Raw genomic sequence first — 16802 nt, forward strand, 5'->3', positions numbered from 1 at the left:
CAAACAAAAAAACCCCCAACAACACAAACTTTAAAAGACAATAAAAGAGACTGTTCAGCTGCTATTAGACAAAGATTCACTACAAGAAAGTAACATTAAAATGTCAAAGTCCAGTCTTAGTGACAGAATCAACAAATGCCTTAACAAATATAGAGGTGCCTTCTAGTCAGAGAAACCAAGATAAAGAAAGATACATGGAAGTATGTGGAAAAGAAACAAGCAGCAGCAAACATGAACTTCCCCCAAACTTTGCAAAAATCCATTAATAAAGGAAAGATAACACAAGTGAAGAGGCAAGAGAGATCTAGTAGATAGCACTTGGAGAAACTTAAAGCAAAATCTTATCGGAACAAGTTTGACGATGTGTTACACTGAAACTGTCAGTAAGATCAACAAACATTCCAGCAAAGTATTGAACTAAGAAAAGCAACGGAAGATGGCACGATCATTAAAACACCAAAGGAAAATAACCTTGAAGAACTGTTTTTGTGTTACGGGTCTTCTGAATTCTTATTTTAAGAAGGAAAGTTCTTTCAAAGGAGAGAGCAGAGTGACTGGACGATGCCATTTCCCGACTATGACCCCACATAAACAGCAGACACGCCTGAGTTTTGAGGAAGACATTATTACTGAGAGTAAAGAGCCAAAGAAAAATTAAGGTAAAAGAATTGGAGATAATTTCTCAGGACATGCAAAAAACTGTAAAATAATCTTTTATCTGAAAAAATATCATCATCCCTTTACAATTAGGCAATATGGCCTTTGGACAAATGAGAATTAGGCCCTGGACATTTGACTCAGTTCTTCCAGAACACTGCAGGGAGATAAAATCACCTGCTGTACCCCTAGCCTCATCAGGCTAATTTTACTAATGGCTTCAACCTAATATTTAGGCTGCTGCAACTTCTCATCTGGTAAACTCAGACACAATGGTGGCAGAGCCTAGAGGGCACTTTGTAGTTCTGCTCCCACACCAGGAGGAAGCCAGGACTCCATGAATTGTTGTTCTCCCCCAGAGTATCCAGCACAGGTTGTGAGAAGCGAGAGGGAGATGAGGGCCAAATAGGAGACCAGAGCCATGGCACATCAAAAATAACAAGCAACATCATAGAGCACCTCTGGTTCATAATGCATGCCTGCCAATGTGTTCCTCACTAAGAGGTGAAGCTTGCTTTTGATCCAAAACAAGAGTCAAAGTTAAATTTACTAGACTTACTCTAATATGTGAGTATGTGATAAGACTCAAAACTCTAAACCCAAAAGCTGTTCAGTTTCAGAAAGGATTTTGCAATATGGCTTTGTTCCAAAGGAAGAAACACAAAAAGCCCTAAAATCCTGTATGAACAAAAATTCAGAAGACAAGAACTATATCCTCCACCATAATTTTTTATTTTAAAGGAAAAAAATCTGATTTTGAGGATACGTTTTAATACAGGATTCTCAGGGTAAACTCACATAAGTCTATTGATTTCACTGGAGATAGGAGGTTTTGCTGAAGATGAGAACCTGACCCAAGTCATTAGAAGTGTCTACTGATTTTCTCTGTTCTTATGAACTGAAAGCAGAGAAAGGGAAAACAAAGCATTCATCAGGTGAACCTTTTTATTTTAAGCTTCTGCACATGCTATAATTAAAATTAGAAAAGAAAATAAATGAATACTTAGCATTATTCCTAAGTAATACCTGTATTTGACCTAATTAAACACAGAGAAATTATCCTTTCAGTTACTAACCAAAAGACCATTTTGTATGAAGGATTTTCTTGAGCAACTCTTCAAGTATTACTTGATAGACTGTGGCTGATTACCATAACTCTCAGTTTCAAGACTTACTTCTGTGACTCCCGAGAGTGGTCTGTTGGAGGCTGTCCAAAACTAGCTTCTGTCCCACAGCTCTAAAAGAATTGGACTTCCCTAACTACTCGTGTTGGATATTTCACCATCTTTCACACATAAGAGGGAAAAACCCACTGATACTGCCAAGAACTTGTCCAAGGTATTGTTCTGAACTCAGCAAAAAAATGAACAATTCTGTTGTTTGGGTGTTCCCAAACCCACACTCCCATGCCTGTTGTTCAATTTCAAAATAACCATATAAACCAAGCTCAGCGGATACCAGTTTGAGTTGCTATTTTAAATGTAAAATGCTGAAAGCCAATTAAAGAGAGCTGGAGAAAGGTTGTGTTGATGCACTTTGTTGCAACTAGCATTTAACTGTGCTAACCTTGAACAAAGTAAACCGATAGAAAGATTATTCTCAAACTTTATACTTTTAACAGCAACTTCACTTGTGTGAGGGATGGCTACATTGCAGAAACAAGGGAAAATGTTTCCAGAACGCCTGCAAAAAGTTGTAAGCGAAGTAGCGTCCTGCTGGATACAAGGTATGGTGCCACTTAGAAGTTCGCCAGGGTGTGGATAGATCTAGTGACACTGAAGATTGGATTAGGACAAGAATGAGTTCATTCCACTTAAGAAAAAAACAGGTCAGAGAGTTGTGGTGGCTTTAGCAAAGTTTTCATCCTTGATGTTTTCTGGTTAAAAAGCAATGTCAGTTGTCTGTATAACCTGTGTATCATGACACCAACTCAAAATAGAAGAGATTCAAATCTAAAAGGGAGACCTACTCAGCTTGATTTGGGTCAAGCTTAAGAACCTCTGTTTAAAGGCAGACAAAAAACCATAACTTGAAGCTCAAGGTGACAGACAATTATAAGCCTCGAGGGGTACCACAGAAGAAAAATTCATTCTGATGACAAGACAGTTACTATATTCAAGAAATAATTTGTTCCCATCTTCATATCCATCACTGAGTACCAGCTATCAGCACTTAAAAAGTAAACTTTCATCCCCCCCCAAATCACCAGTGATAACTCTTTCCAATCCAGATCTTTATGCTGCTTCCTATAATCTCCTAAGTAGCACATAAGATTTCACACTATTCTCTTAAAAATATATTAAATAATACTCTCTAATGACTATTAAAATGTAGGAATTGATTAATTTCACTGCCTTTTAAAACTTTATTTTACACAATTCACATTTAATCTCATTGAAAGAAATCGAACTGCAAGTTGCTCTGTTATTAATAGTGTCTTAATAGTTTCTAAAGTATCATATATTTAAAATAAAAATTCCTATTACATGACACACTTCTAAAGGTACTTGTAAGTAATTAAAGGTACTGAAACAAATGGCTGCTTTAGGAAACTTGTAATGAAGGATTTAGGGAACCCCTTCCACCTCAGTGTCAGAAGCTGGAAATAGGTTCCAAGTGGGACAACAAAACCACCTGATAGTAACATCTACTTTGTGATGTGAGGAAGAGGGATTATCACTAACTATTCCTATTGGAAGCTTCTGGAGAATCCAGCAAGTGGCTTGTATCAAGAAATATCACTTAGGAAAATTAGGACAGTGAATCCAGAAAAAAATAGTAAGAAATAAATATAATTATATATACATAAAAACTTGTAAACAGATAAACATATTAAATAATCTAGAGTAAAAGCAGAATTCTTTCGTTAGGCCAGTGAGTAGCTTTGGAATAATTAAAGAACTTATTAGGCATAAAGTTCTTGTTTGGGTTTGAAAAGGGAGCAGAAGTTGTCCAAGCTAAATACAGGTCATACTCTGTGTTTTATGTATACATACAGTATACAGTAATACACACATTCAGTAATAAGTACTACTGTCTCCAATAAATGGACAATACAAACCAATGATGCGATTGTACTGCAAAAACATTTACTTTTTTTTTTTTTCTGTTCTCTGTCTTTATCTACAAGTGTACTTATGTTCCCCTCCTTGTTTTATAAACTGCAAACTGGAACTTCCCTGGGGCTGTTTTTCAAGTGTCACATACACACATGGATTTCAAAGGCATTCTGCGTTTTCACATCTCACTGCACTGGATGTGTATCACAGACCCTTAACATCCATGAAGAATCAAGCCATAAGTTCTACTTTTTCCACACTATATTGATTACTAATATATCTTTCCTGTTTTGAAACACATACTCCCTCCAAAATACTTATTTAACCAGTTACCTAATCAATATTAAAGTAATTAAATCCCACCGTGACCCGTCCTTTCTACAGACTTCCTTACCTATTATTTTCTCCTTCTGGCTTACATGTCCTGATTTCTTTTCACTAACTTCCTGGAACTGTATATTTTACAAATTAAATAATTACTTTTATTCCATTAACTTATCTCCCTTTATTTTCCTGTTGCAATCATCTAAAATGTCCTCCTATTCTCTCAATAATTTCTTTATGATCCTTTTCTCCTGTTTATTCCTTTTTTATTTAAAGGAACGACTTAGTAAGCAGCCTTTAAATATTTGGGATTTTTATTTACATTCACTGTGATATAAATACTTTGTTCATTTTGCTTTGCCTTCTGTGTCTTAACAGTCTCTTTGGCTCCTATAACAATTCAGCATTTTAGTGTGGCACCATACATTAAGATTTACTTCATACTGTGCTTTCAGTCTACCCCACTACTTTTACTACACCCTCAAGGTTTCTGAGGTGGATCCTGGGAGGACCCAGTTGGATAAAAGTAAACAGCGATAGGAAAGAGAAAACTGCTTCCACGCACTCTTTGTACCAGTTCTCCTAGAAAACTTTGCAAGTTTCTATCTAATATAGTCTTTCACATGGAAACTCAGATTCTAAAGCTGTCATCTGCTGTGCAATGCTGTTGAATAACACAAGATCTATTAATGAGTGCTTCGATTCCCAGTAAATATTTTCTGTCTAACAAAAATAACTGTCCTGGAGTTCTATATGCAGGTGCACTGTTCACTGCCTTGATTAAACAGCTTCCTTCATTGTTCTAGGTATCAGTGAGTTTATAAATAGTGAAAGAAAAAAAAAAAAAACAAAGAGAGGAAGAATGAGAAAAAATGAGATGGTCTAAAGTGATTCTTATTCCAAAATTGTGCAATGTTTGTGAGGCATGTCTCTGTGCATTCATTTGAAAAATGTCTGAGAACACAGAACAAAAATTAGGGGCAGTCATCTGTCTCTCAAATCTATGAACTGAAATTTTAAATTGGCTGTAAAAACAATGGAAGGAATAGGGATGAGGGTAGTTAATGACAAGGTGAAGAAGAAGTGTCAGTAGACCAAAGACAAAGAACGCAATCACAACTCTATGGTAGATAAAGCTTTTTGAGATATTTACTCAATCAAATTTTAATGGCATTTTAATATTGTTAGAATTCCTTAGTCACAAAACTTTCTGCCTATTCTTCATATTCTTAAGAGAAAATGAATAGGCTGTTTCTTTATTTCTGTATAGACAGGAGACGTCAATAATAGCACAGTTACGTAGTTTCATCATTGGAAAGCCACATATAACATTTCAGATTTGCATGAAAACTGCATATACCCTGTTCAAGAAAGTCCTTGTATCTTAGTTTTAACAAAGTTATGAGCTTGAGAATTAAAAATCAATAACCCTTCAAAATGTTTCTACTTCCTGTCATTTACATCAGACATTACAGTATCATTTGCAACAGCTTTGCCAGGTTCAGTGTTTGAAAATACCTGCCCTTCGTCTCCTACATCTTCTTCCCTATAGAACTTAGAGACTTCAGATACTCTGTTACTCTTTGAAAACAATAAAATGGGTCTGACATTGAATATTTTAATAAAAAACAGATAAACCAACAAACACTTGAATCTTACTCTGGTTGCCAATCATTTGCCACCATGCCCCTGCTCACCCCAGCTGTGTACTTTATTGTTAAAATTATAACCTGAAGGTCTTTTAAATATACAGCACTGAACAAATGCCAGCCAAGTAGCAGGATATAATGTCCTGGAGAATTAAGGTAGCTACCAATAGTCAGTTAAATAAGCAGTGCTCAATCATTGTTGTCCCTTGTGTTCATAAGTTATAGGGCAGATACGGTCATTAGTGCAGCACAGCACAGGGAATTCTCAGCTAATAGAAAGTTCTCAAAAGCCTTAGGTGAAGTTTGTAGAAACATGACTGAATTTGCACTGATGCCCCAGCTGAAAGTGATGTTGGTATGGTAAGTGCCTGCTGATACACCCCTGAAAACCTGACAAATATAGAAGGACGTTTTCATCGATCTCACTTTTTCATTGCCTTTATAAATTTTTCCTGCCTACCAGCTGCCGCTTTTTTTCTACTCCAGTGGCTGTGTCTCCCAGTATTCAAGAGGAGCATAGGCCAAACTCATTAATATTCATCAGTTCAGCTTTTCTTCCTTTCTACTTAAGTTCAAAGGGTACTGTAACAAACAACAGAGGGCTGTACCCAGAGGCTAATATCTCTATTTATCTTCATATGTTTCATTGGAAGATAGACACAAAATGAAAAATATTTTGTCCTCAATCACAAACCTTCATGAACTGTGGTAATTAAAACTCTAAAATTTCCTTGACGCTTAGAAGATGCACAGAGACTTGTTTGTAAGAGGTAGTCAAACTGGCCACCTCTGTGGGAAGCCTCATAGACCTTCAATTCCTCTCTTCTAGCACCTCTACATTTCTTACAAGCCCCACACCTCATACAAATTATCATGCATATGGGAGTGTGACACTTCTTTCTTGTGTAATTCTTGTAAAATATGCTGCACCTCGGAAGATTCTGAGTTCTTGGTTTACTCCTTTACCATGCGATTTACTAACTTCATCCCTAGCTAAGAAAGCAGACAACTATAATCCCTCTCTTTCCACCAGATTTACAAATAAAGTAACTCAGAAGTTCTACAAAGTTGCTACAAGCCAAATTAGGAACATTATCTAGGTCACTAATATGACAGAGGTAACTTTTATACATTCAGTTCTGGATATCTTTCAGCTCACTAGAGGACTAATAACAGAAAATTTTGCTAAAAGCTATGAGCTCATCCACTGCAGATGCCACAGAGAAAAGAAACCCAGGCGTATTAGTCACCAGCCAGGGAATGAGCCACCAATGCTGTGCAAGTGCAAAAAACTAAAGCAGAAGCTAGAGAGAATCAAGTCAGGCATTTCCAGGAGAGACTGGAAAACATTAATCTTTGACAAAATATCTGGAATGCTCAGTACAGCTCTGGTTATTCATATTTTTTAAAAAGTTAAGTGAGACTGAAACATGCATAGGAAAAAAGTTACTGTCAGAGGAATGAAGAGACTATTATATTAGAAGAAACTTGGAAAAGCTCATCAGAGGATAGGACTGTTCTCTATAAATACACCTCAGGGTAAACACCAGGGATTTAAAAGAATCATTTAAGTTAAAGGTTAAAGTAGGTAGATGAAGAAATGCATATAAACTTAATTCTCTGAGACTGGAAATTAGGAGAAAGTTTCTAGCCATCAGGACAATGATATTCCTGAGTTGTTTTTTCCAAGCAGTCAAGACAAACACTAACTATTGTAAAGTTTGATCTGAAGTTGATGAAACAGCAATGGCAATGTGACATTGATTCATGAAGCCTTTTCCAGTCCTTGTTTCCTTTCAGAGTCACAGATAGAAGGCTAGGAGTCTTGATCTCTAACATGAATCTTCTGCATCGCAAACACAGCTTCTCATGAAAACCAGTCCCTAGAGAAGATAGTAACCTCTGTCATGCAAAAAATAATGCTGCCAATACAAGTGAAACATTCCTGCAGTTGCTGGGTTCAGACCTTTGTCACCTAATAAAACAAGGAAAAAATACAGAAAAAAGATTGCTAGTCCAGTTTTCCCCAATGTATTCAGACTACAATTTATAATTTGTTTAATACATCTTTTATTGAGTTCAGACAGTCTAAAGTGACCCTCTTAGACGGGTAATGCCTAGATTACAGTGGATGTTCACAGAAAGTTATATACCGAATTATTTTCTGAACACAGAGTAAGATGCTGTTTCTGTAGACTCAAAAAAGGTCTGAACTTGAGTTAGCAAACTGGCATTTCCATAGACTAGTCTTATTCTTGACTTCAGACATAGCTAAAAGACCAGTCAACTTTGATTCAACTATTGGTCTTAACACAAACCCTTGTGTTTTCCTTTTTGTATTCAGCTAAATCACCAGAGATGCCCCTTACTACCAGGCTTTGTGCTTCTAACTATTCAGAACAGAGGTGAGGTACAGAAGGTGTATGTGAGGAGAGGCTTACCATACCATGGGTTTATATGGAAAAATTCAAACCCGTTCACACACACACACACACACACACACACACACACACACAACACACACACACACACACACAGAGTGTATAATTTATCTTTCAAAATTTAATGAAGTGCATACATAATCTCACTTCATGCATCTAGCAGATCGTAGCAAAGGTTTTGACTCTGAGTACACGGAGATTCATGGTATGCTTTGCACTAATATTCACTCACAACAGAAAGCTTAGGGTAGAATTTAATTCTGAGTCACTTTATTCATAAGGTCTATTGAATTGCACAAGTATTTATTTACCGTCTTGCTCCTATGTAAATTTTAGTAAGTATAGGCTACTCCAGGAGCCTCAATGTAACTAAAAATTAGCATATTTAACAGTTCTAAAACATATTAGTACTATGCAGCAAGTAAAAAATCCCTGAACGTTTTTTTTCTAATAAGCTTTGAAGGCTGATAGATTTTCTTGCTTAGCCAATAGAAAACATCTTGAAAAGCTGAGAACTATAATACAGATAAGGAGATCATTATCCTTTCCTGACACATTCCTCGTTATTTTTGTCTAATGAACATGGACCCACTCCTCTCCCACAGCTTGTCTTGCAACTCAGCCACCAGTTAGTCTCACTTCAGGAAGAGAAGTGTTTTCCTCAAGCTTTCTAAATTCACATTAAATCACACCTACTTAAAAGGAATTCATGGAGCTCCCAGTGCAGTGACCCAAACTGGAACTCCGCTCCCCTCTCTGAAATCCCCTGTTGATTCTTTTTTCTCCTCTCAGAAGGAATACTAGTTATTTGTTTCACTGCAAATGTCTCCTCCCTCTAGGTAAAAGATTTAGGGTAAGACTCTGCCCATGCTTAATAACTGTGCTGGGGTAACTTCTTAGCAGCATACAAAGGCTTTATGGTGAGTATTTCAATTGTGCTACCAGCGCCCCACACTGTCCCATGGCAGGCAGCCTTCAGCTCACAAACCTCCTGTCACTCTAACAGTTTGAAGAGCACAAGTCTGACAGGTTGAGCAGCATAATTCTGTTCTGCCCCCACCCTAAACATACTTTTACTGTGTGCTAAAAGACTGCAGCTTCAAAACAACAAGAAATAAACCACAAAAAACCCCCAACTAGGGTGAGTGCTTACAAACTCCAGTACACAGGGATAACAAGCATCTACACCAGAGTATTATGCACGAAGTGGCAGAGGTCAGCATCAAGTTCACACAGGCAGAAACAGAGGCTTGCATAACAAGTCATACTCTTCTGTTTTGAGACAAGGAGTGAACACAATCACCAATGTACATTTCTGTATACAGCACTGCAGAGTACGGTATCACATTTTCCAGGTAAGCAGCTAATATTTCTCTATAATTTTCTGTTCAACAAGACCCTATTCTTGACTGATTGGTCAGTTTTCTACTCATGTGAATCAGCTTGTGACAATTTGCAGCACAGATATAACCAGTGGTTATCTGTCAATCCTGTCTTCTTTTCTTACATGAAAAAACTCCAAGCAGAACTATAAGGGTGATGATTGTGAGCTAATCACATCTCCAGGGAACTGCACTTCTTGAATGCACTTCACACTTCCTGAGTTTCAACTTCAACAGCTGTAATTATTTTGCAATAATTAGACCTTGGCAGTGCTTATTTCTTAAACGTCTGCCATATCTAAACATGCCAAAAACATAACCCACTTAGCATTCTAGTCACAGGATATTAATATCTCCTCTATTTTGTTTACATCTTCTGCACTAAAAGCATTGAGTTTTGGCTTCGTCACAGCTCAGAGAGTTCAAAACTCCAAGAATTGGTTTTAGAACTTTTACATTAAGTAGGAGGAGGCTTCTTTCTCATGTGCCCTTTGAAGCTACGATGGCAAGTTTAAAGGTTTGGGTTTTTTTTTGCTTCTTTTTACCTTCTGGACTAAAGCAGTTTTAACCGCTACACACAGTAAAAATTACTTACATGATGAAGAGTATGTTCCCCACTACCTTTCCTTCCTCCACAACACTTCTTTTATTAGCATACCACCATTATCAGGAAGCAGAAGCTGTAACAGTACTCAACAAAATACAGATCTATTTAAACAGACATTCATAAAGGCCGGGTAACTGAAAACCTACAAGAGAATATCCTTTAATTATTTCTGTTATTACCTGGTGTCCCATGTCTGAGCTAAACATCTCTCTCCAGATCATGTTAAATAATCAGTCTCTCCCAAAATATAAGCCTTATACCCAGCCCAGGAAAATCAAGATGCTTTTGACATTACTTGTCTCCAGACTTTTTTTCCTAGCAAGACCTTTCATTCAAAAAACACTTTAGACATATATGTTCAGTGTCCAAGTCTTCAGAAAAGTGATACAATCACAAGTGAGTAATCAGTTAAGTTAATATACAACAGAGGAAGGAGAGAAAAGAGATTTTCATTCAGCTGCTGCGAGCAGAAGATGACATTAATGATGTGAGGGTTGTCCATTAACAAGAATTCTGTTCACTCTCTTCCGAGTCCTCCAATGGTTAGACCTGACTTGCTGGGAAGGGTGTCTACATGTTCCTAGATATAGACAAGCAAGCAAATGGAAGCATGTCAGAGAGACTTTTCTGATTAAATCCCTCAGGAATCAGGTAAATGATATTTCAGTCCTCTCATGGACTCACTGAGTGATATTCCATTCCTCTTATGCAAGTTTCTCCTTCTGTTTATTACAAAATAAAATTACTGGCCACGTGAATTAGGCTTTGAATGACCCCAATCTGACTGACAGACAAAAAATTCAGATAGAAGTGGGTTTGGAGAGATAGGACACATTATCTTATTTTTCTAATATAGGCAAAGGTTTTAGACTGAGTAGACAATGGCAGTCACAAATTGCTAATAGTGGCTGGTACAGTTGCTAGTGACTAGAAAGGCCAAATTAAGAATATGAAAGTAAAAAGATGTCTTTAAAAAGCTTCTCCTTTGAAGATATAGGAAACAACTATTTTCTCTTCTTGTAGCAGATTTAAAATATTTTTTCGTCTGTGTAAATCTGTTTGCATTCTTGATGTTTTCTTTCAAAAACAGACACTGCATTAAAATGGGACATGATCATTATTTAATTCCTTTTGAAAGAGATGTTCATAAGGATATGTCCACAAATAGCTAATTTACATATTCTGAAATAGTGCTGAAAGTTTTCATTATTCATAGACAAATAACCTCTTCTTTACATCTGACATCATCTTATGTTCAACAACACTTTCCTTTCTTAACAACTCAAATTCATGTTTACTTATCCACTTCTTTCATCTACCTGGGTAAATTTTAAACTGTTGTTATATATGGAGACATCGTGACAGTCTGGAAGAAAAATGAGATGAGTTAGATACAGCTGCCCAATCTGTAAACTAGTATGGAGAATATAGCTTCAAAAAAGCCTAGCACTTAGCTCTTAAAATCAGGCATGTTTTTAGCTGTTGGACTACAGGCCCAAACTTATTCTCAGTTCTCCAGTTAAAGACCTGAACCTTGAGATCCCGTAAAACAGAAGTGATGAACTGGAGATCTTAACCATGCCATATTTTCAGTTCTTAAACACATCTACTTTTGTCCAGGTTTACAAAGACATTTATTACATAACTGTTGTAGAGATGGAAATGCTCTATATATTCATCTTTATTATTTATGATTTTTCATCATCATCTAGCCAATTTTATGGTACTCTCACTGCACAGATCCTGCTGGGTTTTCTAATTCTTCATAGTACTGTAAAGGTTGACATATAAGAAACATTCTTGAACACTCAGTCTTATCCCTGTCTCTATGAACTGGATTCCACAGGCACAAAAATAATTAAAGAACAATTGATGGTTAGGTTTCCATCCTAAAATCAAATTCCCTACCAAAAAACCTCAGTTTCTTCATTCTGAAATAATCTAAAAAATAGTAATTATACATATAACTGTTAACAAAATACAAATTTAGTTAAAACAAGCTAAAATACAACAAAACTAGCCAATCAAGTTATTCAAGAAAGACAGAGAAAAAAGAGTAAACACATCCTGGTAAACTGTCTTTCTTAGGAGGTTGAATCTGATCTCCTTAGCAAGCACCAGACATTCTGGGCCCTGGAAGAACAGCCATTGTTGCAGTTACTGAGGATAAGACAGAGGTATTCTAATGGAATTTTTAATGAAATCTTGATGAAAATTCAGCATGAGAACAATACAGAAAGACTTCTTTTCGTAGTATATTCTGTGCTCTATTAGTTTTAGCCAAGCAGGAGCAAGTAGCCTTTGAATTAAATATGTATGCTGATGTATCGCATGGTTTCTAATTCTGCTTTGCTTTTAAGAAACAAGCATTAGATGAGAAGAAATAACCACTGGAGATTTTAAATTCATTCATACTTCTGAGAGCAGAAAACAATGAAAGAAGCTATGATCTGCTTCTAATTAGAAATCAACACTGTTACAGATGGAAATTTCTCTATAAAAATAGCTCAAGATTTCATCCAAGTCAAGTCTCTCACCTTGAATCAGAAACTAGCATTTCTTCATATTCCCACACTTTAGAACAAGAAAGGTATTACTGCCTCTAGATAGGTGGATATGAAAAATTTCTCCCTCATTTAACATTTTTCATTGCCTCTGATGAGAAACTTTTTAAATTTCATTTATTTATGTCCAATATAGCCAAACATAATTTTTTCATGGCTTTTAAAAACGCCATATATGCTGAAGGCAATCGCAGTCAGTCACATAGCTTCTCCAAACCTTTCAGAGGTGACCCATTTGACACCCCCACTCCCTGCAATGCTGGCAAGTCTGCCTCAGCAGGCCTGGGTGCTTAGTCATTGCCTGGTCTGTTAAAAAACTCCTTTGCAATCCTGTTACCTATTACTTCACTTTGCTGCTTGGATCACGGCCCTCTTGTGTCTTGTGAGCAAAGTAGGAGATGGCAGTCATGATGAGTTTGAAAGACTGTATTGCAAACTTCCTTTGTGCCCTCCTGATTCTGGCAGATTTTTTACCTGTTAGAGCACTGTAAACACCCTTCCACTGTTACAGTTAGGCTGCTCCTAGATGACAGAATATATGCAGTACATGCAGTGCAGGGCTGAGGGTCTGATTCCTTCTGCCCTTAGTTTGATTCCTGACTGCACAGGTAACTAACATGCCTCACATGCAGCTTCTTGTAATGCAGCATTACTGCCTAGAAAATGGGTGCCAAGAGGGATAATAAAATATAGGTCCCAGATTCTCAGGTGTTCTTTTACACATTAGTGCAGAGTTTTACATAGCCATAACATAGGCAATAATGTAGTAACTCCTGCAGTAATGTTCACTTGCAGCAGACTGCCTTGGATAGAACACTTCTCTTTTCATCTTAAAAGGAACAGCTGTATATTTATGCAAAGTATTTAATTTCTGCTGTATTTTTAGGCATGTTTGAACATGTCTACCAAATCCCCTTGCTCAGGATTTTTTCTTCTATAAAATACTTGCGCTGATAAGCAAATTATCTGTTTTAGGCAAAACTTCCTGTCACTCCAAGTGCTGAACATCAGGCTTTTCCTCAGACAATGTAAATGTAGGGAGAGCCCCACGGGACTGTCCATCTCCCTGCACCGCATCTTGCCTGCAGAGCTAAGCTTGCAGCTTAAACTGCTGTAATGCAGTGTAAGATAAATGAATACATGTGGTGAATAATAATGTTGCATTTTGTAACCTATATATTAGAAATCAGCACCACTACAAATCGGAGATCTTTCGGACAGATGTTGCTGTGCATCGTTACATATCACACAATGGTCTAGGACTAGAGATGAAGATGAGTGCTGAATCCTGCTGAAATTTCAGCAGGAATTTAAGGAGCAGAAAGTAATAATTTAAAATGGAACTTAGGCAAGATACTAGCACTAATGCCTTAACCTTCACAAAAAAAGAAGAAAGGGAACAAATATAGGTGCCACTGTGTACATAGGGAAAAGTTGTGACTAATTTATTTGACTTGTTCCTACAATGAAAACTAAAAGCAGACTAGTGCTCTATTGTATTGTGCTATGTACAGATATCTTTTTCAATACCAAAAGTATGTATAAAGCTGCTGAATGGAAGCAACTTTACCCATGCTTTGCTAAGGAGTACTGCACTGTACAAAAGACAAGAGAAAAGCAAGATTTTGGCAAATAGATTGAAATGATCCCAACAGTTTGAACAGCCACTCTTCACAACTACCATGAGGTACTCAAAGGACTCATTCTGCATGGCAATATTCTTCATCTCTCATTCATCACTGAATTTGATGAAAACACTCCAATCACTTATGGTAATTGGTGCTATTGTATTCTGTGTGGCTGCATATAACCTAATTACATGAATATTTATTATTTAAAGCGTGACCTTTCTGTTGGCTTATTCCAAGCAGAGTCATTTTGAATAGCTACTGGTCCTTTACAGGTGTTTTATTATATACAGAATGTTCTTATACCCACAAGTAGCCTGTGACCAAGACTAGAAGACAGCTAACTTTACATGTTGGGGGGTTTTTAAACTTTTTTTTTTTTAAATTGAGCATGTAAATGGTGGAATTTCTCCAGGTTACTTATAGATAGCAAAAAAACACAGCTAAAAAAATGAAAGAACCTCAGAAGACTACTATATTTCTCCTCATAAAAGAAATGGGCAAACCAAAACCTATTTATTGCAACTGACATTTTAGGTACAAATCCTGCACAATATAACTAATAGATTGCTTGTCAGCTTTAAAATTATTTAAGAAACTAACAAAATCAGAGCATCAAATATTTGTTATTTTCTCAATAAATTAAGTACAATAATTTTAGGAGTATTCCAAAATTATTTATTTCACAACATCTAAACTCTACTTAAAATAATGGTAAGTTATTCAACCCCAAAATAATGTATTTTTTTGCCTATTAAAATTGTAATTCTAGTGCATCATAAAAAGCTAAAAAACAACACAGAGAAACATGTAAAATTTCCTTGATTGCTAAGAAATAATAATAAAGTAAGTAGTACAACATTTATATGTGAGTAGACCCCTTCTTTGGTTATGTAAGTTACATAAGACCAGGTGAAGCTAGGCAGCATGGCAAGTAATGTTTTCAGAAAAGACCACTAATTCTAAATAAGCTATCTCTGAATGGAAACAAACAAACAAACCCAGTGGTAGTTAACATGCAGTGTCTGGTTTTGACTTTCATTGACTCGACTGGAATGAGAAACATGTCCCTTGTAGCAATCTACCATGTCACCACTGGACACATGCAATGGTGATTCAGGCTTATTGATGTGAAGAAGAAATTTCCATGTGAAGAAATGTAACATGTCACATCTGTGTTAAAGTGAAAACAAACACTCCAGAAACAGTAAGATCTTCATCTGATGTAATGATGTTTCAGCTGATCACCTTAATTTTTCCATAACAGAAGTCTAACACATCAATTGTGTTTAAAAAAGAGGGAAGTGGAAGGGAGAGGAAGAGGTGAATGGAAGTCTTGCTTTGATTTTTTGATATACATAAAAAATGAAATTCCCACATCAAGGCATTTTATATAAAGATTACAACCAGTTTACACTACAGCCAGAAAGAAAGGAAGAGATATGGGTAAAGGTTAATTCTCTGTGCTTTCACAAAGCACCAACTTTGAAGAAGTAGGACCTACAAACCATAAAACATCTGTAACTTTAAGATATCTCTGCACCACAGCGCACAGTAAAACAGTCATCTATTTGTAAAAGCTGTATTCACAGTTGATGACATATGTTTCCTGCCTAAATATACATCAAGACAAAGCAAAGAAAGAATCACAAAATATCATCATTTGAAATTTGCAAATAGTCTGTGTGAACTGATGATTGCAATAAAAGCCCTGGACAGAGAGGAAAGATGGATCATATTCACAGCACAAATGAAAGTGCTAAATCATTTTTTTCCTTTAGCTGAATCCTTGGACACAATTATTAAAGTAGATAGTGGGATGCATTAATAGGTTGTTACCATCTAGAAATATTACATACTGTCCCACATGTACAGAAGAGAACTAGTTGGGCATATGTGAAAACCAGTGAAGTCCACTTCAGTGCAAGTTCAATGCAAACTCAAAGCAAGCGTGGCAGGCGCACCCACCCCAACAAAGATGGGGCCTCCTGGCTGCTCAGACATAGTGGCTGCTCATTCTTTTTTTGCATCCTTGTTCTCAGTTTTTTACAGTAAGTGGGAGCCTTGGCCAATGGGAGCTGGTGATATTGACCTCAGAGCAGATGCAGTAGGGTATAAATGGAGTCCCCTGGGGGAGCACTTTGAGCCAGTCCCCTCTGGAGCAGCACGGCTGCGGTCAAGGACACTCCCCTTGGGTTGGGATGCTGCAAGGAAACTCCTTGAGGTTGAGAGCCCTTGCTTTTTAGGTGAGTGACTGAGCATTCTGGATTGCCATTAAATCTGAGGAATTTATTGAATTGATTGTGCAGTAATAGCTTTTCCTCTCACAGACATTTGGATTTGTCATTTATTAATTGCTGGAGTGCCAACTGATTGTACCTAAAATAATTATGTTCTGTTTATTTTGAGAGCCTCTGCAACAGAGAGAAAGGGGTAAGAGGAGCAGCAGCCAGCCACTTTCTACCCTTGTGCCCCCCCCCCCCCCCCCCCC

General features: G+C 36.9%; 1 long non-coding RNA gene across 1 annotated transcript in view; it reads right to left on the minus strand.

Annotated features, from left to right (window-relative positions):
• The window catches only part of LOC113485344, a 40991-nt gene that overhangs the window by 14810 nt on the left and 9379 nt on the right, over positions 1–16802 (minus strand). The window lies entirely within an intron of this gene.

The sequence above is a fragment of the Athene cunicularia genome (assembly GCF_003259725.1).
Source record: "Athene cunicularia isolate RWA chromosome 13 unlocalized genomic scaffold, athCun1 chr13_part1, whole genome shotgun sequence".
NCBI lineage: Eukaryota > Metazoa > Chordata > Aves > Strigiformes > Strigidae > Athene > Athene cunicularia.